Genomic DNA, 27070 nt, shown 5'->3' on the forward strand with positions numbered 1-27070 from the left:
CCCCCCAAAAAAATAAATAAATAAAACCAAGCCCTAGTCATTGGCCATAAATCACCTTATATTTTCCAGCCATTGATGTGTTGATCTCTTTTAGGATTTGACATACTTCTCACCTAACATTTCTATATTCTTGTCTGTATCAGTTCAACTACAGTTACAGCATATTTTGATCCTTAAAAAAGGGTGACAAATAAAGGTGATTTACATTTACCAAACAAGTTTCAGAAATATATTTTTATTGAACATTTACAAAGAGTCTCTTTCCACAGCAATATGTGGCAATGTTGTTTATGTGTTCTCATCATATCATTTGGAATGTCTTTTAAAGAAATGAAGAACAACAACACTTTAGTTCCGAAGTACCATCCGAATTTCTGGGTGGACGGGAGATGGAGGTGCTGCTTTCAAACAGACAAACTGGCTGCAGGCTGCCTTGAATATGACCCCAACCGGAATGGTTTGTTACCATATATAATTATCAGTGCTTATAGAATTCATCATGACTGCTCTATCTATACCAAGCCTATTTTTATGAATAAAATACTGGCTGCTATTCTTTACACTATTCTTCACTGTTAAAAGAACAGCATCCCGTCTGAATAAGAAATCTGATTTTGAAATAAAGCATTATTTAAATATGTCAATACATCGCCACCATGACTGTAAATTCAAAATTAGACCTGACAGTTTAATAAAAAAATTGACAACCATGACATATCAACAGTATGTACAGAATAACCCAGAAATGGCAATAGTTTAGTGAAACTTGGAAGTGATATTTAAGACCTGGGTGCCATTAGGTAGGCAAATGCAGTGTTAGTCACACACGGTAAGTGTATTAAAGTGAGTGATTTACAATAACGTCTTCAAATATGAAATTGTGACATTTACAGGTAGACAAATGTACGTACACAACCCCCATATAGCCACAGAATCTAAATGACGAAAGGACAGCCGCCTCCACTATATCCATATAACTCTTACTTGTGAATTGGGCACACATACAGAAGCCCATTTTGTGCACCAAGCTGTTGACAAGTGTGATGAAGTGAGACCTGATAACTTCTATCACGTTTAAATGATTTAAAATCTAAAGAGATTATATTAAATTTAAAAAATCTGTTTACCAGCTTAAACCTGAACATCTTTTGGTGTAAGGGGTTTACCATTTAAACATACACATTTTCAATGTAAAAGTAGATTTTATTTAGGGTTATGTTTAAAATGGGCCATTTTCCGTTTTTAGAAAAATGCACTGCTGTTTGGTTCTTTATCATTGCAATGTTTCTACCATTATATCTTTCATTTATGTGGGTGTTTTGTTTACCCCCTTATTAACATCACCACATATAATAGAATTGCAGTGAAGTCCACAATACAACTGGAAAGGCACAGATATTTAAATGCCACCGTTGTAAATCATTAAAAACTATTTTTGTTGTCCAACAGCCTCCAAAAAGCCACTCCCTCCCACGCCAAAAGACACCACGGTGAGTAATGCTGTCAAACTGAGATGATCTGTGACGTGCTGTAGGGTGTATTTTGTTGCATAACATTACACTACTTGGTAGTCGTTTGAGTGACTCAGTGGTACTGTAGTTTGTAGTTTCAGGGACACCCATAAGGACATTTCAAATATATTCCATTCGGAGATGACATCTCCACACAGAGATCCATATATATATATATATATATATATATATATATATATATATATATATATATATATATATATACATACACACACACACACACACGCAGTACTGTGCAAAAGTTTTAGGCAGGTGTGAAAAAATGCTGTAAAGCAAGAATGCTTTCAAAAATCGACATGTTAATAGTTTATATTTATCAATTAACAAAATGCAAAGTGAGTGAACAGAAGAAAAATCTACATAAAATCCATATTTGGTGTGACCACCCTTTGCCTTCAAAACAGCATCAATTCTTCTAGGTACACTTGCACACAGTTTTTGAAGGAACTCGGCAGGTAGGTTGGCCCAAACATCTTGGAGAACTAACCACAGTTCTTCTGTGGATTTAGGCAGCCTCAGTTGCTTCTCTCTCTTCATGTAATCCCAGACAGACTCGATGATGTTGAGATCAGGGCTCTGTGGGGGCCATTCCATCACTTCCAGGACTCCTTGTTCTTCTTTACACTGAAGGTAGTTCTTAATGACTTTCTCTGTATGTTTGGGGTCGTTGTCATGCTGCAGAATAAATTTGGGGCCAATCAGATGCCTCCCTGATGGTATTGCATGATGGATAAGTATCTGCCTGTACTTCTCAGCATTGAGGAAGACCATTAATTCTGACCAAATCCCCAACTTCATTTGCAGAAATGCAGCCCCAAACTTGCAAGGAACCTCCACCATGCTTCACTGTTGCCTGCAGACACTCATTCATGTACCGCTCTCCAGCCCTTCGGCGAACAAACTGCCTTCTGCTACAGCCAAATATTTCAAATTTTGACTCATCAGTTCAGAGCACCTGCTGTCATTTTTCTGCACACCAGTTCCTGTGTTTTCGTGCATAGTTGAGTCACTTGGCCTTGTTTCCACGTCAGGGGTATGGCTTTTTGGCCGCAAGTCTTCCATGAAGGCCACTTCCGACCAGACTTCTCCGGACAGTAGATGGGTGTACCAGGGTCCCACTGTTTTTTGCCAATTCTGAGCTGATGGCATTGCTAGACATCTTCCGATTACGAAGGGAAGTAAGCATGATGTGTCTTTCATCTGCTGCAGTAAGTTTCCTTGGCCAACCACTGCATCTGCGGTCCTCAGCGTAGCCCGTTTCTTTGTGCTTCTTCAAAAGAGCTTGGACAGCACATCTGGAAACCCCTGTCTGCCTTGAAATTTCTGCCTGGGAGAGACCTTGCTGATGCAGTATAACTACCTTGTGTCTTGTTGCTGTGCTCAGTCTTGCCATGGTGTATGACTTTTGGTAGTAAACTGTCTTCAGCAACCTCACCTTGTTAGCTGAGTTTGGCTGTTCCTCACCCAGTTTTATTCCTCCTACACAGCTGTTTCTGTTTCAGTTAATGATTGTGTTTCAACCTACGTATTGAATTGATGATCATTAGCACCTGTTTGGTATAATTGTTTAATCATACACCTGACTATAGGCCTACAAAATCCCTGACTTTGTGCAAGTGTACCTAGAAGAATTGATGCTGTTTTGAAGGCAAAGGGTGGTCACACCAAATATGGGTTTGATTTAGATTTTTCTTCTGTTCACTCATTTTGCATTTAGTTAATTGATAAATCTAAACTATTAACATGTCTATTTTTGAAAGCTTTCTTACTTTATAACATTTTTCCACAAACTTTTGCACAGTACTGTATATGTATATATATATATATATATATATATATATATATATATATATATATATATATATATACAAATCTGTATGTATCATAATTGATTTCTTATGTGATTAATAATTAAACCTGCAATTGTAATAACAACTTGCATATCCATGGCAACCAACTGTTCATTCTTTTAAACATCCCCTTTTTTATTGTAATCATGTGTCTCTTAATTATATGTTAATTATTCTTAATTATATATTAATTATGTATACTATTTTTCTTCATGTATTTTGGTAACAGTTGCTTTTGCACATTAAATCTGCTTGAACAGTTTAAGTGCTATTACTTGGTGCAGTCTACGATGTAAAGGTGTTTTAGTGTGTATCTTAATTGATCAATGTCAAGTAACTTGGACATTTTACATAACCTCTTGAGCATTTAGTAGCAATGTATAAAGCGTTTCTAAATGCCATCTATAGGAAGGTTGGGTGGCAGTTGGGGTTTGTGAGGGCAGGGTTTGTTAGTTGTTATTGCTGAAGTTGCTGTCTCCTATATGTTTTTGCTCACTGTGTGTGTGTGTGTGTGTGTGTGTGTGTGTGTGTGTGTGTGTGTGTGTGTGTGTGTGTGTACAGTAGATGCAATATGTGTAATGATGATAACACCGTGTAACACTTTTTTTTTTTTTTTTGTTCCTGGGTAGTAAGTGTTATTTCCTAATTGCTTATGCCTCAAAAGTATAGAAAATGGCTATTATTCCCCACAAACTTTGCTTTTGTGACCGGGACAGTGATATTTCAAAATATCACTATTTCCAATGGGAAAACGGGCAAATGTGTGTCTTTTCATTCACATAAAGTCAGAAAAAAACAACATATGAATCCAAATTAACATGTATTTATACTAAAGTAATACAAAAATGACTACAAAAGATTTAGAAGTGAGTAGTTTTTCGAGATTTACAATTATACTGTAAATTTACAGTATAATCGTAAATCTTGAAAAACGATATTTTGAAATATCACTGTCCTGGTCACAAAAGCAAAGTTTGTGGGGAATAATAGCCATTTTCTATACTTTTGAGGCATAAGCAATTAGGAAATAACACTTACTACCCAGGAACAAAAATTGTGTTACATAGTGTAATTCAGTTTTTACAACTCAGGAGTCTATCCTGGAGTAAACATGCACACAATAATAAAAGACATGTCTGAAATATCACAGTTATCTTCACTAATGTTTTCTGCTTGTTTACTGTCATTTTGTATAACATTTTCTGTTGCAGCCATTACATCCTGGTTTCTTCTCAGAATGTGTACCCTCCTAGTGAATCTGGTACAGCTGAGTGGAACCATTAAACCCTCCCCCTGCAACACTCTTCCCCTAGTGCTTGTAAATTATACTGCAAAGAACACATGAGGTTAAATCCATTGCGGTCAGGGTGTTGCAGGGTGAGTTGATTACTGCACAATTACTGCAACAGAGAATTATATTGAAAGTGAATCTAAACAAGACTACATTACGTTAGAAAAATAAGATAACTTTGAATTGTCACTTTTTGGTTTAAGTTGCGTCTTAAGTCACTTGCCATATTTGTCTTGATTTTGAAAGATTTTACACGTCTTTTCTGATGAAATGTCACCTTGCTTGAGGTGCTTGCTTGACAGCACTAGACTTGACTGACACTGAGTTTTCTGTTTTGCAGAGGCTGTTTTTCCAATCCAGAAGAGCTGGTGGTAGTTGCTCTTTATGATTTCATCCCCCAGAGTGCCCAGGATCTGATGCTGTGCAAACATGAGGAGTACATTATTACAGACCAGTCCGATCCAAACTGGTGGACTGCTCAAGATAAAAACGGGTCATTTTAAATTTCATGCGATTACTGTATAGAGAATAATCCTGTTTTATAACCTACTGTATAAGATTTGACCAGATTTAGGTGAAACAACAGTCTGGTTTAATAAAGTTTCAATTTCACAATATAAATAACAGCAAAAAGTTGTGTCGGTGCAGCAGTTAAAGTTCCCCTTCCTGTCATTTTTTTAAAAATTCCCTATCAATTCTCTAGAGCTGTTGTATGGACACCCCCTATATCTGATATCCTCAATAACTTATTCTAAATAATGTTAGTTTCATGACAACCGAATAAGTCGTTCTCCAGATACTGTATTGTGATTTTGCATGTTTTCTTGTAATATTCAGCAAAGTGAGGTGAGTCTGAAATTGGCGGTAACCAGTTTTTCAGGGGCACTATGCTTTAAACGCTGTGAATATTTGGATGGCAGAATGAGCTGTAAAGGAGGAAGGTTGTTGGACACTGCAACTTTAAAACCTGTTTATTTCTGATGTGGAGGATATGGCTTATTGGATCAGCACCTTCAAAATTGCATAAAGTACTTCATTGCACTTAATGAAAAGATAAATTCATTGTGTGTGTTGCAAATGGCAGGAGATCCTTTTACTTGACCAGCTCCACATGCCCTTCCTGACCCTGTTAGTGTGTATATAAAAGATGATAAAAAAAAGGTTGAATGACAGCTGAAACATCCAGTGTATTTTTCCACATTTTGAGTTGTTTTAAAATTACGAATGTACCTAAAACTCATTCAAAATGAGTTTTAGGTACATTTGTGGATTTGACTGCTATAGATGTCTTGATGCTGGTTTGTTAGGCTAATTCACAGTTTCTTTTGATTTGTAGATTTAATCAATTGGCAGATACGAGTATATTGTAGTGACAGAACTATTGTCAGAACAAACTCATTAGGTGTCAAAGAAAACTAAACATCTAAATTGCACAGTTAACCGTCTATACTCTACAACTGTGTGGAAATGGTTTACAGGGTAGAATTCAATTTCAAACCACACCATCAGAATTGCTATGCTTATCTTCCAATCCGAACCGAAAGTATTCACCCTCCCTTAATTCAAATTACTGACATTACCATAATTTCCTCCCTCCTTCCTGCGCTTCCGTTGAAAATTTGAATGAAAACTTCCACATCCACCTGGAACGCTAAAAATACCACCCCTCCCCTTGCCCCCCCCCTCCCTCAAGACCAAGTTAGACCCCTTTAAATCTTACAAATCCGTAAGAAAGTACACTGTTTTTTTTTTAGGGTTCTCAACCTCTTTCTTTATAGAATGTAATTAGCATGTAGACAATAAAAAAAGACAAGATCTTCGAAAGTTTAAAGTCTTTAAAGTCGTCTAGCACCAAACAAATTTATTTTCTACTCTAAACTAGAAACAAATATCGTCAATAAAAATTGATTGATTTGTTGAATAAAAAGTTGTCTCTGGGTGTCCCATATATAGTGTTCGTCGATGCAGTAACTCTTCAGTGGACCCTGTTGGAGAAAGAAATTATCTTACCATTAATCGTACATCTAGTTTTTCTGTTCTGAAGCTTTCTAAACTTTCAGAAATTTCAGCAGATCATGATTTGTTTTAATAAGATTTTTTTTTTTTTGTATAGCAGTTTATTTTGAACTATCTAAACAACTTATTTTTTCAACAGAGACACGGGGTATATCCCAAGCAGCTACGTTATTGAGAAGCGGGGGAACTGATAAATCTTCGTGTGGCTCATTCATTTACAACAAAAACAAAAAATCTGTCGACAAACATCGGTTGAAAACTGCTACCTTCCAAGAAAACACTGCCTACCCCCAACCATTCCAACCCAAGCAAAATAATTATCTTTTTAATTCTTTTATGTAGCATAAAAAATAAATTTAATATGCAAGACATCTACTGTAATGGTGCCCCAAACTGTTTACGTAACACCACATCTAGGTGGGACTTTTGTTTTCGACGACACTAAACACTCTGCACCATTGCAGAAACCAATTTATTGGGGTTAAAATGACCAACCAAATCATACTGTGGTAGTAAACAGATTGGGGTAACACTGCTTCTATGAGTCCTCTGGTTAATTAAAATCCTTTGCATAAATTTGAAAAATGGACTGTTGTCTCTTCAGTGATATCATGTGTGTTTACTGTGCAATGGTTGTGAGCAAGGTAAAACACATGTTTGGTTCCAGTAGGACTTGTGTCATATTTTCCATATGTGGATCCACCACGACCCTGTCAAAATGTGGTTTCCAACTGATGAAGACAGTGCAGTTTACACAGACCCTGATTAGTGTTACTTTAGGTAAGGTAGTCTGAGGTGAATACTAATTGGGGTCTATGAAACCAACTGTTAGTGTTGTAAGTTACGGATATAGTGTATGTTGTATTGTTTTTTTTTCGTTTTTTTTTATCATTTTCTCATTCAGGTGGTACAACAAGAACATTACCAGAGTAAAAGCTGAACTACTGTTACTTAAGGAGGTATTGAAACTGAGGTAAAACATTTTCGATTTGTTTTGTTTGTTTTTTAAACGTAAAGTAACATTCTGCCCACTCCCCTTCCTCAATTGTGTAGACCTTATTATGGCATGTTTTTGAAAGATAATTAAAAAAAATACTCCCTACAGGTAGGTGCGCGCGCACACACACACACACACACACACACACACAACCAGGACAGGCAGCATGCTGCATACGTGAAACCACACTTGCAAAATGTGAAGCTGCAAGATGCTAAGCTTCTAGATTTCAAGCACGAAAGTCACAGCTATGGTTCCTGTCTTGTGTTTTTAAAATGTATTGCAAGTGAGTGTCTCAATAGTAAGATCATTTTAAATGTATCCAGGTCCTATGGTAAGCTTTAAAATAAGTGCCGAAAATCCACATGAATAAAGTATAGAGTACATTTTAATTCAACTTTCTATATTCTTTGAATGATGCTTGATACAGCAATTACTGTACTGTAACTGCTGTTTAGTTCTGGTTGCCTGCCATAGCAGATCTGCCAAAGTGTATAGAAGACCTCATACGCAACAAGAAGTGACCAGCTATTTTGAATCTAATGTTTTTGTTGTTGTTGTTGGTGCTGGCAATAACATAACTGAGCACTAGATGGTGCTGGAGCTTGCTCTTAACATAAAGACTTTGGCTGCTCTATGGTCAATGTGTCTATGGTAACGAGAACTGAAGAGCAGCTCCTGAGACTCGAGTAACAGTCTTATACTTTGTACAGATTGTGGTGATTTCTTACTAACCCAATCCAATTAGGGAATTAATTTATAAGGGAAAATATATATATATATATATATATATATATATATATATATATATATATATATATATATATATATATAGGAGGCTACTTATTCCTAGATGTATCTTAAATCTGCAGTGCCCTGCTCATTAATTTCATAGACATCTTTGGTATCTGTTTAGTGCATTCTTTTCTTGTCCTTTGTGCAGTTTTCATTATATTAAAGCAGATGTTCCTGGTAATTATTTACAGTACATTCTTTGAAGAAACAGCAATTGACCCTGATCTATATTACTCTATACTATATATTTAAATGTGCTCTATTATTCTGTAGGACAAAGAAGGTGCTTTCATGGTGAGGGATTCCCGGCACGCTGGGCTGTACACAGTGTCTGTGTTCACTAAAGCACATGGGTACGTTTTCAAAGAAACGGCAAGAGCATCTCATGTAGACATTATGTAACAATGTGGATTCTTTTTTTAATTGTCCAGGGCTATCTTCCTTTGTCATATTAGTTGTTGTGCCTCCTGTCTACGTTTTCTCCTTTCCATTTGTGTATTTTAGTTCAAATGGAGAAAACAACCCCAGAGTAAAGCATTACCAGATCAGAGTGAACACGTGTGGGGAAACAAAGTTTTGCTTGGCAGAAAAAATATACCTTCAGCTCCATCTCAGAACTGATACATTACCACCAGCACAATGCAGCAGGTGAGCACCAATGACCTGGCTTACTGAACGTGCATCTTTAGAGAGGAAATGGAGGTGTTTCTCAACTTCATTTTAAATCACGTATGAGGATTCAACCACCATTAAGAATTTGTCAAAATACCAGTCCTTCTTGTATCTGTTATCCTATGTATAGAACATATGACAGAATTGTAAAGTTAAAACGTTTGTTTTTTTTGTTTGTTTTTTCAGCAGTTCCTAAGTACAATCTTAATTTGAGTTATTTAAGTCAATACATCGTAAGTAGTATGTCTCTTATTATAACATAAATCATGCGCACAGGTTTGCAGTCCTCTTGTCCAAACTGCACAAGATGGCATCTCTAAAAACGACAAGAGGCTGCCACAGAGACACAGGATGTATTAACTTATAATATATATATCAGACCCTTCTAGCAATGTGATACAGCAATCTGAATTGTCTTTGTATCAGATAGTGGTGTGAAAGTGATGTACAGCTTTCGAGCGAGGTAGCCACTAACACAACCCGTTTCAGTGTGTCTGCAAGAATGATGGAGAGGAGAATACCAACATTTTCCATGGGAATGGGATAGCATTACTCAGAACATGGGATGCACTGTTCGGCAGAAGACATCTATACAGTTTCATTATTTTTATTTAACTATTACAAAACATATTGTATATGTTTCTATACTAGACTGCTTTATGCTGGGTAGATATCAGCTTGTATCCAACAGCACTCTATATTGTATACCATTGTATTATATGCAGCCATCATTTTCAAAAGTAGCAAGTTTATTCAAATAACTGATCTGGACCAAGTCGAATAAATGTAAAAGTTAATATTTTACTTTTGAAGGTGAATAGCTTTGTTTTAAAGATGATAATAAATAATGAATATACATGCACATCACGATTCAGACACTGTTTATTTGCACAGGACTCATAACAAGGCTAAGGCATGTGGTGTCGTCGGGGAGGGAGAAGGCCCCAATGATGGCTGGCTTCAGCTATGGTAAGCATATTTTTTTCATAAAAAAGTCCAAAGGCCTCACACGTCAAAATCATTTATTTTTTATTTTTATGTTCTTATCCAGAGATGGAAACAACCCAACAGTTTGACCCATTCCAGGTTTTAATATGTGCTTGATTAGCCCACAATGTATAGGTACAAGTTCAGGTGATTCTTATTAAACTCCTAGTAAAACTGCTATGCAGTGGGAGTCTTATTTCCATGCCTGTTATCTATTTTAGTATAAAACTAAGCAGGGGTGTGAAATATTGACGCTTTAAAGAGCTACTTGGTATCGGTATGACATCACACTTAGCTATTGTATTCTTCTTAAGATGTACTTTCTATATAATTTTCTATTTTAATCATCGCATCCTGGCAACCTAGTAAAGCAGTTTAAAACACGCCTGTGGTATCAAAAGGGTTGTCAAGCAAGTTCAGCTCGTAAACTGGATTGTAACCATAAAGCTGCAACACACCACATTCCTTTTAACAATATAATGAAATCTGAATTAACTTAAAACATGCATTTACACAGCAGCAAATCAAATAGATACAGTTAAGAAAGGGGGGTAAACATAGCGATAATTAGTTTGTTTGGAAACCAGGCATTATCCACTGATAGGCGTACTATTTTTCTGGGCTGAAATCTATCTGGCATCATGGAGGTTATATTAATCTGAATAAAAGTGAATGGGTGTTATAATTTCTTAGATTTTATTTTATAGTTCATTACCTTGGTACAAATAATGGAGTGGTTAAATAAAACACTGGACTAAAGAAAGAATTATAATATAAAACAACCTCCTCCACTGGAATCTCTAACTCCTCTGCGTGCAGTTTTAGTTTGTGTCGCTTCTGCCAGTCCCCTACGGAGGGCTGTGTCTGTTGATCGCTCATTTTTGGTCATTGTAAGCCACCTCCACCTTCACAATAAGTCACTGACCAAAAGATGGACTGCTGGGGCCGGTGGTCACAGATAAGTCTTGGACATTATCGTGCACATTAAGTTATCGCTCACAATACATGTAGTGTGCACTCTATGGTATGTAAATTAGCCAAATAGTGTGCACATAAATGCATTCTCTGTTAGTAAATGGGGCAGTAAATTTAGATTTATGGGGCACGTTACAGCTACATTTAGTGCCCTTTCGTAAATGAGGCCCAAGTTGTTTCTGTCAGTACTGGGAAGATACTGGCTGGTAAGAACAGGTCGATTTTCAAACCCTGGTCTTCATGTAATACACAGGTACCCAGATTAAATACAGGCAAAGAACCAAAAGATCTTTGGCAAAATAAAAGAGGTCCAATGATTAATTTTGCAAGTGCTAAAAGTCAGACTAACATTTTAAAACCTGCTGCAATCAACATTATGAATAAATAACATTGTATTATGTCATAAATGTTGCCCTTTCGGATCTACTATAAAGGCATCTATTTTAATATTAACAATCTTTCTGTGGATAATTTTATGGAGTAACATGTTCATGTAAACTGTCAGAACAATTTCAACACTTTGCACATTTTTGGGCAGGCTTGTATGTAACAGGGTTATCCCTAGAACCCATGTCAGTAAAGCAGTGTTGCACAGTCTACAGAAAACCCAGCACTGTAAATCAGGTTTCCAACTTGTCTGGCTAAAAGCCATACTGAATATAAATAAATAATACTAACCTAAACAAGGATACCTTACTATAGCTAAGAAATCAAAATACACTATGACACAGCTTCAGTAGTTTATTCATGACACGTATTGCATATTTAAAGAAAGTGTTGATGTATTTTTAACTATAATTGCCTTGTATCAATCTAACAATTTGCCTTTGCTGTCTTTTCAAAGCCTAATGGCTTAAAGTCACAAGAACCATATTGGGCAGCTCAGTGAATCATGTTGGTTAGGCTGCTGTAAAGCGTTATGATCTATCTTTGGAAATCTCTTGATTTATCAAAGTTTTTCCAAGAAGTATTAAGCTGTTTGATCTGACTGCAGTTGTACAGCTGTCTCTAGGTGGGTCTTTGTGAGCTGGGTGACACAGCTGAGCTGCAAGCAGAGGGCTCTGTATACTTGTTCAAGCACAGTGGGTTCTTCAGGATGGGAATTAAACACCACACAGTCAGCCTGTGGTTTCTTAACATATATTAGGTGACTTTAAAAATGTTTTACACAGTTTTTTTTTTTTTCTGTACCTGTTCATGGGTCGTAGTCACACAGCTTCAACTTGTGTTGTGTTGTATGTTTTATGGCAAATCTATTTTGAAATCTATTTTCAGGACTGGGCAAAATAGTCAAGGAAACTATTTACATAGAAATCATATTAAGTTACAAATAGAAAATAGGTGACCAGTAATGCATTTTAAATATAAAATAGTAAATATATATTAGCTCAAAGAGCCTTAGTTATATGTTATTAATAGTACTCATAAGCTGTACAATATATATTTCCAAGAAAGGAGGAATATGTTTTATTATGATAGTTATTTTAGCACTCGTGTGTGTGTGTGTATGTGTGTGTTCATTGTCAGGCGTGTGGAAGATCGAGCCCTCTGAATTGAGTTTCATCCAGGAGGTGGGAAGTGGCCAGTTTGGATTGGTTCACTTAGGCTACTGGCGCAACGTTAATCACAAAGTGGCCATCAAGATGATACAGGAAGGAGCCATGTCAGAAGAGGATTTTAAAGAGGAAGCCCAAGTTATGACATGAGTGCTTTTCTTCAGGCTTATAATATCCAATATTATCAGGATTCTGTGATACTAGATATGTTCATTAGAGGGCAGTATTGCTATCCAATTTCACTATTGCTGTTGTCTCTGAGGTTATGAAGTATTTTTTCAGTACCATGTTCCCTGCTTATCATTGTGCAGTTTTTATATCTAATGAATTCTAAAACAGTTCCAAACTCTGGGCCAGGGCCAGAAGGGGGACTGCAGCAGCAACGTGGTCTCAGCAAAAAAAGTCTAGAAATGAGATGACCGATGCAGGTAAATTACTAGGACCCAGTAAAAGCTACTGTGAAATGGGTGGCAATACAAAAACGCACAGTATGTTTTGACAGAAGAATGTTATTTTCGAATGAACACCCTAGTGTGCCAAGTGGGCATCAGATGTCATACCAGGAATGCTTGGTAACATCTGGTCCTGAAATAAGCTAATTTATAATTGACACCATAATTGTGAAGCGATAATAAAACTTGGTGAAGCTGAAGCTTGGAAAGCTGATTTCTTGTTTTTTTAATAATGTTTGTCAGTGCATATATAATTATATTGCAATGTATTGATAATTTCAGTTATATTTGAAGGCTTTTCTGCAGTCTTTGTTTTTTTTTTCTTCTTGCTTTGGAATAGAAGTGTTCTTAATTATTTCATAATTGTAGATTATTACCTGTCCAATATTCAGTTAAGAAAGTGGTTGCTGAATGCAGCACTATGATATTGTCATATGAATTAGAGTAGAGGCTTTCGTTTGAAGCGATTCCAAAGGTGTATAAAACAATACAACATAAAACTAGCAAGAAACTACTCTGATCAATAGCTTATCAGCTTTTTTCCTTTAGCTAAGCTATTCCTTACTATATTTATACTCTTACAATAAATCCTAGTTGTCTTTTGTGCATTTCTCAAAATAGGCTACTGGTGTGAACAAATTGGATCTAGAATCAGTTGATTTCTGAATATCATGGTAAAGACTTTGTTTAACTCTCTTTCTCTGAACAGTAAGCTGTCTCACCCCAAGCTGGTCCAGCTGTATGGTGTGTGCACCCAGCAAGCCCCCGTGTGCCTGGTATTTGCCTCATGGAGTTCGGCTGCCTGTCTGACTTCCTGCGGAGCCAGCGAGGCGGCTTCTCCAGGGAGACTCTGCTGGGCATGTGCTTGGATATGTGTGAGGGGATGGTCTACCTGGAGAGCACCAACTTCATTCACAGAGATCTGGTGATTCTAGATACCTATGACTTTGTACAGTTAGTATGCCTTGTGTAGGGTGTCTCTTATTTTATCTTCTGCTGTTTCTGGAATGATGTCTCGTATGACAAGCCTTAACTTATTATAAATCACAAACACTAGACTGTACCTAAAGAGGTTTTTTTTTTTTTTAACATTAAAAAATTGTACATAAGATAAGATGTAATAGAATTTTCACAAATGCTTAATGTTGATAATTTGACTTATCATACGTGATTTGTAATGTATACCAGTTCCCAACAGATGGCAAATCTAACAGTATCAAAGAATGGGCACATATCGCTCAGCACCAATTTAAACTCTTGCTGCCCCTTAATCAGAGGACCATAAGGGTTACCAAGTTTGCCTGTGCTTCTGTATGCCTGCATTGCCATTGAATATCACCTGTTAAAGTTTATTCACTGGTTAGTTAATGAATATGTATTGATTGACTTGCAGGCTGCAAGAAATTGTTTGGTAGGAGAGAATCAAACGGTGAAGGTGTCAGACTTTGGGATGACTAGGTAAGTGATTTTAAAAGTTACCTTTTATTATTATTGTAAACATATAGAATGTGTATTGATTGTTTCTGTTATTGTTGTGTTGCATGCTGCATGCTGAATATTTATTTATTTATTTTCAAAAAGGGTCAAATTTTATTTGTTATGTTTTCTTAAAGGAGTAAACAAATTCTTACATCATGAGCATAATGACTTTCTTGCAAGTCCCACAGACTTTATTTTCTTTTGGACTCTGAAGTCCATGTAACCACACTGTAGATTCACTCCCTGTGCATCAGCTATTTGAAGCCTCTTTTTCATGCACATAGGACCGAGCTAACTTAGGGCCCACATGTGCGCCCCTCAAACACCCTTGAGGGTTGCATGCACCATAAAACTTGGTTATAAAGTTAAATTCTTGGAGTTACAGTATATTTGATTTTGTAATAACCAGTTCTTGTAATTGTATCAATAGCCAAATATGTTTAATCACCTCAATACTGTAATTAGCAGTTGTTCTAACCTGATATTGCCCACTTGTTGTTTAAAACAAACGTTGCTTCTATGCATTATCTAAATAAACTTTCCTATAGTCTGGGCTTACATTTATGGGGGGTGCTGAAGTGGTTCACCCCTGACAGGACTTTATGTGATGTCAGGTGGGAACCTAATACTTGTTGCACTGGGAGTGAATCTGCAGTGATGTGGCAGGATAAATGGGTGTCGTCCAATTCAGTCTGAAAAACTAAACCATCTACAGAAAAAAAATAAGCAGAAACAAATGGTTATGTTAATGAAGTAAGAACGGTTTTTGAAGTCTTGCTTGAAACATGAAACTGGTAAATACACAAAAAACAAATTCATGTGTTCTGCCTTTGTAAGGTTTGTCCTGGATGATCAGTACACGAGCTCTCTTGGATCGAAGTTCCCAGTGAAGTGGTCTGCGCCTGAGGTCATCCATTACTCTAAATTCAGCAGCAATTCTGACATCTGGTCCTTTGGTATGGAATGATTTCTAGTGCATTTAAAATAATGAAGCAACTGGGTATTACACTATTATACTTCTATGGTGATACACCATTATGATGACTATTATTCTAATAGCATCCTGTGTATTGGAACGTACCTTCTGTTCAGCCTTCTGATCTAAATGGAGGGTCTTTCTATCGTGTTCGAGTACCTTGACTGACCCTGAGAGTCTTGTCAGTAAACAGGACTACTACAAAGAAATGCCACGTGAAAAAATAAAGCACATGCAATTGGAATAAATAATAATGCTTCATAGTGATGAAAGCAGTAGGGAGTGAAGTATATCATCACATTCTTAATCCATCTCTCTTGCTTTACTGTGGAAAGTCTTTCTTGGTCCAGTTTTTTCAGAATACCATTTTCAAATATGTAGTTCGACCCTCCCTTGGCTTACTGTTCACCTCCACTTGTGGGTCAGGTTATGTTTTCAAGCCACCAGGGAAAGATTGAGCCATTTGTAAAAGAGCTGTTTGGGAAAATGATGCTACACCTTCTGTCCGCATGAATAGATGTTTTCATTGCAGAGTTGCAGCTGTATTGTTTACTTCATTGCGCTTTAGGGTCTCTTTCTAACTATGCTTAGGTTATTGGGAATCAGGTCTTGGTGGAAAGGTGTTGTTGGATTTCTGTGAACATTTCTAGTGAAAGTTGAGAGTGACTTGCTTTTTTTCAGGAGTTCTCATGTGGGAAGTATACAATGAGGGCAAAATGCCTTATGAGAACCAAACGAATGGAGCAGTGGTGGAGGCCATCTCATCAGGGCTCAGGCTGCTGAAACCCAAACTAGCATCAAATTTAATTTACTAGCTGATGGACTGGAGCTGGAAAGAGGTCAGTGCAAAAGGATTTCAAATCCCAGCTGTTGAATCCCATATTACTGTATATGGTGTGGCAAAGTGCCCCGCCCCTGGACTATTTTTATTTCTGTTGTATGTTGCGTGTAGTGTGTTAATGTTGGTATATTATAGTTGGTACATGGGATATAATATGGGTTACACGAGTGATTTAAAATGTATATTTGTATTTAGGCAGGAGGATTGCACAGCACTTCACGTGCAGGTAAAATGTAATAATATGTGAGCACAGGGAATTGCACTTTATTAATTCATGTGCAGTTGTACCGAGACTCCAATTGAATGATTTGATAAGCAATCAAGTGTCTGTACAGCTGCATAAAATCAGCATGTTTTCACTGAGTGGGTTGTGTGTGATCGTGAGTGGAGAACGGGTGTGGAGAGGAGAGAATTAAGAAAGAAATAAAAGTAAATATAATGAGTGCTGGAAGCACTAGCACCGTACCTGTTTTGTATTCGGCGTTCGCCCACCCTGTTCGTTAGTGTCTATTCGTTTTGTTTGTCTGTTTAATTTGGCCTCAAGTGCCGTGTGCTGTTTTTTGTTACAACCTTTTTTATTTTCTGTTTGTAAATTTATTAAATGCTGAACACAAGCAAGCGCTCAGCTTCACCAAACTCCACGTCTGTCTATTCTGTGTTGGTCCCTATTTTTGGTCTGATGTCACCCATTACAGTCGTCTTTGTGACAATGGTTAATTAAGGACTTTTAAACTCATAGAGCTGAACTTAATACAGGGGTGCATATTTGGTACCTCATAGCACCAGTAGAAAAAAAAAGTAATTCCTTAGCAACCACAGATGATAGTTTCTCATTGGGTCTAATCTACTCACATGACCCACCCACACTCATCCACATACACAGGAGAGAAGGTTTTGTGTCATGTGGGAAGTTTAATTACCAACATTCTGCACTCTACATTGGTCCACTGCATGTGTGGATATAACCCTGAGCCAAGGAACTTTATGCCAGCCCTGTGTATATCAACACCAAATGTATGACTGAAAATCAGGCAAAACTGTTCTTCTGTGATCCTCATACAGCAGAGCAGAATTGAAACTGACATGGTCTTTTCCAGGGTAAGAAAAAAACAATGCAATCTACTATTAAAATATTGCTAAATGCAACCAAAAAAGTCAAGCAGGTTTGACAATGTATACAATCATTTATCCAGAAGTATAAAACACTAAATGGTAAGATATAAAAATACAGTAGTACAACTCTTTGACAAACATTTGGGTTTGAAGTCTTTGTCAGTTTTTTTGACAATTGGAGCCAGGCTTACAAAGGTCTTTACAGCAAAATGCAATTTGCACATTTTCTTATGAAAGTAAAGAAAGAACATAAGAAATGTTATAAACGAGAGAAGGCCATTCAGCTCATCTTGCTTGTTTGGTTGTTAGTAGCTTATTGATCCCAGAATCTCATCAAGCAGCTTACTGAAGGATCCCAGGTTGTCAGCTTCAACAACATTACTGGGGAGTTGTTAAAGACTCCCACAATTCTCTGTGTAAAAAAAAAAAAAAAAGTGCCTCCTATTTTCTGTTCTGAATGCCCCTTTATCTAATCTCCATTTGTGACCCCTGGTCCTTGTTTCTTTTTTCAGGTTGAAAAGCCCCTTGGGTCGATATTGTCAATACCTTTTAGAATTTTGTCTGCTTGAATCAGATCGCTGCGTAGTCTTCTTTGTTCAAGACTGAATAGATTCAATTATTTTAGCCTGTCTGCATATGACATGTCTTTCAAACCCAGAATAATTCTGGTTGCTCTTCTTTGCACTCTTTCCTTTGTGTAACAAGGTGACCAGAACTGAGCACAGTACTCTAGATGAGGTCTTAGTAATGCATTGTAAAGTTTTAACATTACTTCCCTTGATTTTAATTCAATGCTTTTCATTATATATTCAAGCATCTTGTTGGCCTTTTTTATATCTTCCCCACATTGTCTAGATGAAGATATTTAACACCATAAACTCCTGGTCTGTTTCATAGATTCCTTTAGTACCTCCCATATGATATTTATCCTGCACAAATAAAAATAGTTATGTATCCATAGTAACAAACAATCTGGAAGTTTGATGAAAGCATTTGTAACATCAACATTTTTATTTTCCATACATAAACAAAATGGTATAAATTGCAGTTTGACTGGATAAATCTGACCCTTATTGTCAAACCAGCGTGTTTCAGGAGAATGCAAATGGCTATGAGACTAGATTTGAAAATGTTGACAGATTCTAAATCTTCAAGCAGGGTATTTTTAGTTTGGGAGTATTGGATGCTACAGGCCTCGTCTCCACGACAGCCCAGCTCAGGGTTCTTTGCTTTGCGTGACAGTTGGGGCATGTCCATTTACAAACAATAAAATCACACTCTCAATTGCACTGGCAACCAAGCTTGGGAGGCCAACACTGAGTGGTGATTTCTTTTTGTTCTCTATTTGTTAATGATAGTTTGGCCTTTCTTGATAATTTTAATTAGAATTAGCATGGGCACAGTTGAGAGAGAGAGAGAGAGAGAGAGAGAAATTTGTGACTTTTCTGTTTCTTCTCCAGAGACCAGAAGATAGACCAACCTTTACATTTCTCTTCCACAAGCTGGCAGAACTGACTGAACTTTGAGATGAATGCTGTGCAAAAATGAAAATCCTTTCTACAGTAGGCATCCGAAGCAGTGTGGCATCGTTGATACAATCTCCGTGTCCTGATTTTCAAGTCACCCGTTTTGCTCACTTATCAACCCTCTCTGCATTCATTTCTGAACATGTGCAAAAGATAAAAAATAATCAATTGCAAATTTGTCTGTCTTTGCTGGGGATTCCACAGACAGCGTTGCATTGACTTTGGGTACCTGCAGGTTATGGAGACATAATCAGCAGGGACTATTTCACCTCACTGTGCTACAGCGGCCCCTACTGGCCAGCTACCCAGTGAGCTCAAAACAGATGCCTGCCGGGCTGTTCTATATCCTCCAGGGGCTGGTAGCGCACTGACATCCTCTGTGGAGCTCCTGGATGTAAAGAGACAATTCATTGGCTGGTGGGATTGGAAAATGCTCAATGACCTTCATTTCTCCAGAGCTTTTGGAAGATCATTTTACTCCTTGGTAGATCATTATGGACACAGACAGAAAGCTAATAATCAGTTCACCACATTGAAGGTCACTGACTTTGTTTTTTTTTTATACACATCACATTAATAAATATATATATATATATATATATATATATATATATATATATATATATATATATATATACACACACACACACATACACACACACACACACACACACATACAAAAACATTAATCAAGTCTCACTACCTTAATGCTAAAATTAATAATTAATAAATGTCAAAAGATTACACTATGAAAGCAAAAATGCAAAAAAAAACCTCAAAAAAACAAAAACTATTTTTTTTTGCTGTTGATACAATATAATGCCAATATTCTAACAGCTTGTCTGTGTCCTTCATTTCATTTTGCATTATTCATGTTACTCAGTACACCCCTGCCTAAGCTCTCGAGGCTGCAGGCAATTCAATCTGTCAGGCAGCTCTAGAGCTGCTGGGTCGTGCTTTGGGCAACTGAATAATTTGTAACCCAGAATTTTTTCTTGCAATAAACATATGCAAGTCATGCTCACTGCAAAATTACTGCAACAAGGAACAGCGGCTTTCAGCAGGTGCTCCAATACATAATTACATTGTTTGCAGTGTATCTTTATAAGTTAAAAGAGAGGAGCTTTATCATAACAAGACTACTATAACAGCAAAATAATTCCTTTGTTCTGTTTTATTGAAAATCCAAGAGTCAAAAAGCCAAGACAAGGGTATATTGTCAGGTTTGGAACTTCCATCGGCTAGTTTCACAGACCCTGATGAGACTACTAACTGTTAATTTAGATAAAGTAATCCAGGATTAGAGCTAATCAGGATCTGTGAAACTAGCTGCATATCTTTTTGTTATATTCTTAAAGTTTATTATATGGTATTTATGCAACATATACATTTTGTTTGACAATTTAAATTGAATCAATGAAGGATGTTGTTTAAAAGCTAGAATTGTGCAATCCTGTGCATATACTGGCACACTATTGCTTTCTGAATTCCAAGCATCGGTTATGTATGCAGAATGTCTTGGCTACATTTAACAAGGCAGATTGTGGTTTGGCAACATTTGATAATTGATCTCGATGAAGTCTTATTCCAAAAATGTTGCAATTTTTTACATGTGATGGGCCCAGAACAGTGGTGGTTTAGTAGCACAAGGGTTCAGTTTTGTCCCTTGGTGTATTGAGCAGTGAGTCTGCATATTTGCTGAAGCATATTCTGTACCATGACCTGAATTAACAAGTGAAGAACTAAAAGATTATCTGTACAAGAAATGTGGGACCAGTAATAATGAGTGTTTTTCAGCTTCCTGACATAGATCCAGTAATGCAGGTCCGATCAGCCAAAGTGTCTTTTATATTAGTAAGCGCTATTGCCATCTAGTGCAAAAGTGATCCATTGTGGCAAACTATATGGTGCTGTCTCTTCTGTGAAATACTTTGGCTGATTTAGCCTACATTAGAAATATCTATGCAGATGTCAAGAACTGAAGAGCAGTCCATGAACTTGGGTGAAAGCACCTTAACACAGCCTTGGCAAAAAAATAAATAAATAAATCAGAAAAACACTATTTGAGTATTTGTAATAAGAACTAATCAAAATGATTTCATAAAATGGCATCATAAAAGATAAGAGGACTGTTTAAAATAAATAAATAACATTACATGAAGTTACTTACTGAAGCCAGTATGAAAATGGATTCATTCACTCATGTGCAATGTACTCCCCAGAGTCTGCTGTTTAGGTCATGCACATAATGGACTTCCTCTAGCCTGCCCAGTAGCTGGGAAAGCTGGCATATAACCACTCCTCTGGTCTGGGCCTGTATGTTACCAACAATGAAAGTGCTTGCATATTAAATTTTCTAAGTTAATAAATTACTGTAAAACACAATATTAACCACGTGTTTATAATTGCTTGTATGTAAGGAATATTTGTTTGAAAGTGTGTGCAGTACTTGTATTTTTAAAATGTCACTGCTGTATATTGTATTTTCTGTATTAAAATCTCATGCTATTGTTGCCCATGGTCATTATGATAGTTAAAAAGAAACATGCACGTTATTTCAAAGTTTAGTTTATATGTTACAGTTTTAACACATGCAATGTAATACTAAATCACAATTATCATAAATGTGTCTATGGGTGACATTACATGCAATATTTTACATAGTATTACAATATGTAGGCCATGTGGTTATCACTGTGCAAAATGTGTATATATTTTAGGAGGTTTAGCAAATTAAACGAGGTTGTAAACATGACATTTTGATCAATATTGAAGCAAACAATGTGTTCACACGTGCATAGTAAATGAAGCCTGCGCATGTGCCTCGCATTGGAGCAGCATCGGCGATGTGAATGCCGAGGAGCAGTGCACTGTAACTTTAAGGAAATGCACTTGCAGCCATTTTCTGCTCTTTGTGTTACAGGGATTACCGTACAGCAGGCATTGTGGCTAGACTAGAGCATCACTCGGGCAAGTCTAAAATAAATAATAATAAAATAATAATAATAATAATTTAAAATACCAACCAGGGAACATAAGGAAGGCACTACATTTCAACACCATCCATATCGGGCATGCAAAAAGCAGGTAAGCAGATTTAGTCATCAATTGTTTTAGATGATCGGGGAAGATATACACACAACTGTGCTGCTGCTGCTGCCGGGGCAGCGCTATACCAGTAGAATTATTGCATGTGCATGATGCCATCTATACCGGTTTTCACATTATTTAGCATTATAGCACAAATGTGAGAAATAATTGGGAATTACCGTTTTAATTATCTTATAAAAAAGATGAAAATCTGTAATTGGTTTATTATAATAAATAAACATTTATGAAATTAACAGATCCATAATTTCAACGAGAATTCTGGTTGCTACATGAGCATCAGTTTTTTTTTTTTTTTTTTTTTTTTTTTTTTTTTTTTTTTTTTTTATAAACTCACTGGGTGGGGTAATTCTTGCTGCTTTTACATCGCAGGGTTTATCTTTTTATTGAATGTGTTCAATATTTATTTAACGAATTGAATTCGTTGAGCCAGCTGATGAGCAGTGTTTTCAGGAAGATCTTAAGCCAAACAGTACCCATTTTAAACAAAGACGTTATTTAAATGAAACATATTTTGAATGCTAATGCTGTACTACAGCATAGTGTATTTATTTAACTTTCCACGGTCCCCCAAAATGTTTGTACAAAAGAAAGGCAAATTCTAATTGTAAGGTTCGTTTGGTACCGTTATGTCCCTTTAAATTCTCCAGGCCAAATCTGGAAATGGCTTTTGCGTCTCTGTGATGAGAAAGCGCAAATCTGCATCTCTACAGCAACCTGCTATAGGCCTAATAAACACCACTGATCGAGTTGTTTCATTGAGAGAAAAAAAAAAACATGTTTGGTGATGTGGTTTCTTACAAACATATGTTTTCTATATCTAGAAGAGATGAAGAATTAAATGTATTACAAACAGTATCGCGGTTTTAAATAGCTGCTAGAATACTGATGTCGGTGAAATAATAGTGAACATTTCTTAAAACCAACATAAACGAGAAATCCGGCATCTGTATGATACCTATTCTTGACTGTTTGTGTTTCAGGCATAGTTGCTTTTTTCGTCTTAAACTCCCTAGCTTGCAGTCAGGTATACGTTGTAAATATATGCTCACTATCGTGATTATTTAAAATATTATTTTAATGCAAACTGACCATTAGGTCAGTATAATAAACGGGAAATACCTGCATATATATATATATATATATATATATATATATATATATATATATATATATATATATATATATATATATATATACACACATACATATACATATACATACACACACACACACACACACAGTGCCTATAGAAAGTCTACACCCCCTTGAACTTTTATTCACATGTTGTTGTGTCAGTGCCTCATAGTTTCATGCATTTAAACAAGGATTTTTTTCCACTTATCTACACACCATACTCCACACTGTTAAGGGGAAAAAAGATTTTATTGAGATAAAAATTATATATTAAAAATACAAAACTGAAAGATCATAATTGGATAAGTCTCCACCCTCTGAGTTCATACTTGGTGGAAGCACCTTTGGCAGCAATTACAGCTGTGAGTCTGTTGGGATAGGTCTCTACCAACTTTGCACACCTAGATTTGCCAATATTTGACCATTCTTCTTTACAAAACTGTTCAAGCTGTGTCAAGTTCCTTGGGGAGCGTTGATGGACAGCAATCTTCAAGTTATGCCACAAATTTTTGATTGGATTTATGTCGGGACTCTGACTGGGCCACTCAAAGACATTTACCTTTTTGTTCCTTAGCCACTCCAGTGTAGCTTTGGCTGTGTGCTTTGGGTCATTGTCATGCTGAAAGGTGAACTGTCCTAGTTTCAGCTTTCTTGCAGAGGGCAACAGGTTTTCCTCAAGGACGTCTCTGTACTTTGCTCCATTCATTTTCCCTTCTGTCCTGACAGGTGCCCCAGTCCCTGCTGATGGGAAACATCCCCATAACATGATGCTGCCATCACCATGCTTCACAGTAGGGATTGTGTTCTTTGGGTGAAGCGCTGTGTTGGGTTTGGTCAAACATAACGCTTTTCATTTAGGCCAAAAAGTTTCATGTTAGTTTCGTCAGACCATAACACTTTTTGCCACATGGCTACAGAACCTCCTGAGTGTTTTTTTGCATACTTCAAACATGATTCAAGGTGGGCTTTCTTGAATAATGGCTTCCTTCTTGCCACCCTACCATACAGGCCAGATTTGTGGAGCGCTTGGGATATTGTTGTCACATGCACACTTTGACCAGTCTTGGCCATAAAAGCCTGTATCTCTTGCAAAGTTGCCATTGGCCTTTTTGTAGCCTCTCTAATCAGTCTCCTTCTTGCTCCGTTATCCAGTTTGAAGGGACGGTGATCTAAGCAGGGTCTTGCTGGTGCCATACACCTTCCGCTTCTGAATAATTGTCTTAACCATGCGTCAAGGGATATTCAAGGCCTCTGATATTTTATACACATCCCCTGATCTGTGCCTTTCAGCAACTTTGTCCCAGAGTTCTTTTTAAAGCTTCTTGGTGCTCATGGTTGAGTCTTTGGTTTGAAATCCACTACGTAGCAGAGGGAACCTACAGGAACTGCTGAATTTAACATGAAATCCTGTGACTCACTACAATTTAACACAGGTGAAGCCCACTTAACTTGGTTTGTGATTTTGAAGGCGATTGGTTACACCTGAGCTAATTTGGGATGAGTATTACAAGGGGGGTGGACACTTATCCAACCAAGCTATTTCAGTTTTTATTTTTAATTAATTTTCTACAAATTTCTAGAATATTTTTTTCATTTGGAAGTTTTAATGCATTTTAATTCCAGGCTATAAGGCAACAAAAGGCGAACATTTTGAAAGGGGGTGTAGACTTTCTGTAGGCATATATATATATATATATATATATATATATATATATATATATATATATATATATATATATATATATATATATATATATATATATTAATAATTTCATGCATACTTCATAAAATAAAATTAACTTTAGGAATAAAAAAGAAGCTAGATTTGGGTGTTGAATATAGTATTTTTTTAACATTCACAGGCACACCCTTAAAGAATGCTTAGACAGGATAAGACATACTGTTGCTACATGGACTGTATCTGATTGTGTGTTAACGTGTGAGGAAACAGCCTGCTGTGTCGGAAACACAGTTCAGTTTCCTGTTGTGCTGATCTGCTACTTACCCTATCAGTGCAGATTTTGCTGTGCTTAAGCTCCTATCAGACTTTTAAATGAGGATGGCGATAGATTTTTGAAAACATTTTCAAAAACATTTTCAAAAAAGAAGTTCAAACTTTAAAATGTTGAGGAAGCAAAACAAAACAGTTACCTGAAATAACGTATGTGCTTTCATTTAAAATAGAAAAAAAAAAACAATGTTCTGGCCTTTATTTTCTGGTAAGGGCAGGAGGCCACATAGTCAAATGGCTGTTTGAAAGGTGGACTCGCTACACTACAGCTGGTCTCTGTTTGACATGCATGTCTTTGACCATGGTTAAATGTTTAAGAAAAATAATCACCCTCCGCTTATTGACACATTAGTATACTAGAATATAATGGGAGTCAATGTGGATGAGCTCCTGATAATGGAAGTCAGTGGGAACAAGCTCCTGATAATGGAAGTCAATGGGAACAAGCTCTTGATAATATCACTTTGTTTACACTCTGCATAATATCACTGACATTTATTAGCACTGGTTTCCATCCCACGTAATATCACCTTGGTAAGTCAAAGCATATTAGAGGTTTTACATTATCATTTTCTTTTTATTTGGGGGTAAAATGTTTTTGTATATTTTAGTTTTATTTAGTTTATTCTGTTTAGCCATATTTGTGTTGCTTGAGACACAGCATGAGCCAGATTGCAGCAGGGATGTAGAAATATTTGCTCCAATCAACATTTGGGCTGATGGTTCAATCCAGAGAAGTTTGGATGGAAATGTCAGTAACAAGCTGCTTCTGGGGCATTGTTATGCGTATTGTGTACTTGTGTTTATCACCCACGTCAACCCTGCTTTATTAAAAGCAGTGTGAAATTGCACAGCCAACCCGCATGACACCGGGTCATGACCAGAATAGGTTCCGACCCAGGTAGAGCGTGACATTGTGAAATGGGCTTTAATTTCAACATTTATAGTTTCTTGATGCATTTCACTGTAATTGAAAATACAAAGGTAAAATGAAAATACTTAATAAAGCTTACTTTTTCACTGAAAATGTCAGTTTAAATGAGAAAGGACAGGTTTAATACATAAACAGGTTTAAACATTCTACCACATGTAGGTTTAAAGCCTTAATTGATACCCAACCAAATATTAGCTGTAATCTTTTTTTTTATTTTATTTTGCAATTTATTTTTTTAAACATTTCTTTTTTGCAATGAATGAAACTGAGCTCCCTTCTCTTTAACTATATTGTTATAACTTACTCTAATTGTGTTAATTGCAAAAGTGAAGTCTAAATTTAACTGAATTCTGCAAATACAGCCCTTCAGACGCTTTTATGAAGCCGCAATGTAAAATAAGAAACTGAAGCCTAAAACGTATACATTTCTTGGTGTTTTCTTCCCCACAGTGATGATAAACCTCCATGTTATATGTGTTGAGCTTCATAGTCAACATTAAATGTCACTGGTGTGATTATGGGCACGTCTAACTTGACTGTCTTCAAAATAGGATGCTGCAGTTTGTAGCCAAAAACAAAGGATTTCCATTTTTTCCGCGAATAAATGGATTTAGAATGCATCAAATTACATAAATACAGCTTGTGTTCTGATTTTTTCAAAGACAAATTTATTAGGCACTTAGTGGGTTAATACAGGTGGTAACAATGAAAAAAAAAAACGTTAGCTGTCTTGTACCTTGTTCTACCACTGGAACTAACATGAATGGAAATTAGACTGGACCATTACATTTCAACTGAGACTCATTTAGCCTTAGTTATGAT

The 27070-nt window shown here is 36.5% G+C and overlaps 1 protein-coding gene and 1 pseudogene across 1 annotated transcript in view; both read left to right on the forward strand.

The window, feature by feature from the left end:
* The window catches only part of LOC121324849, a 31906-nt pseudogene extending 12273 nt beyond the window's left edge, over positions 1 to 19633 (forward strand).
* A 2304-nt stretch (positions 19634 to 21937) lies between these two features.
* Positions 21938 to 27070, forward strand: part of LOC121324850 (cytoplasmic FMR1-interacting protein 2-like) — a 63366-nt gene continuing 58233 nt past the window's right edge. The window contains exon 1 of the mRNA XM_041267062.1: positions 21938 to 22145. The gene's annotated coding sequence lies outside the window, so the exon portion shown is untranslated. The remainder of the gene's footprint in view (positions 22146 to 27070) is intronic.

Source organism: Polyodon spathula, chromosome 12 (genome assembly GCF_017654505.1).
Source record: "Polyodon spathula isolate WHYD16114869_AA chromosome 12, ASM1765450v1, whole genome shotgun sequence".
NCBI lineage: Eukaryota > Metazoa > Chordata > Actinopteri > Acipenseriformes > Polyodontidae > Polyodon > Polyodon spathula.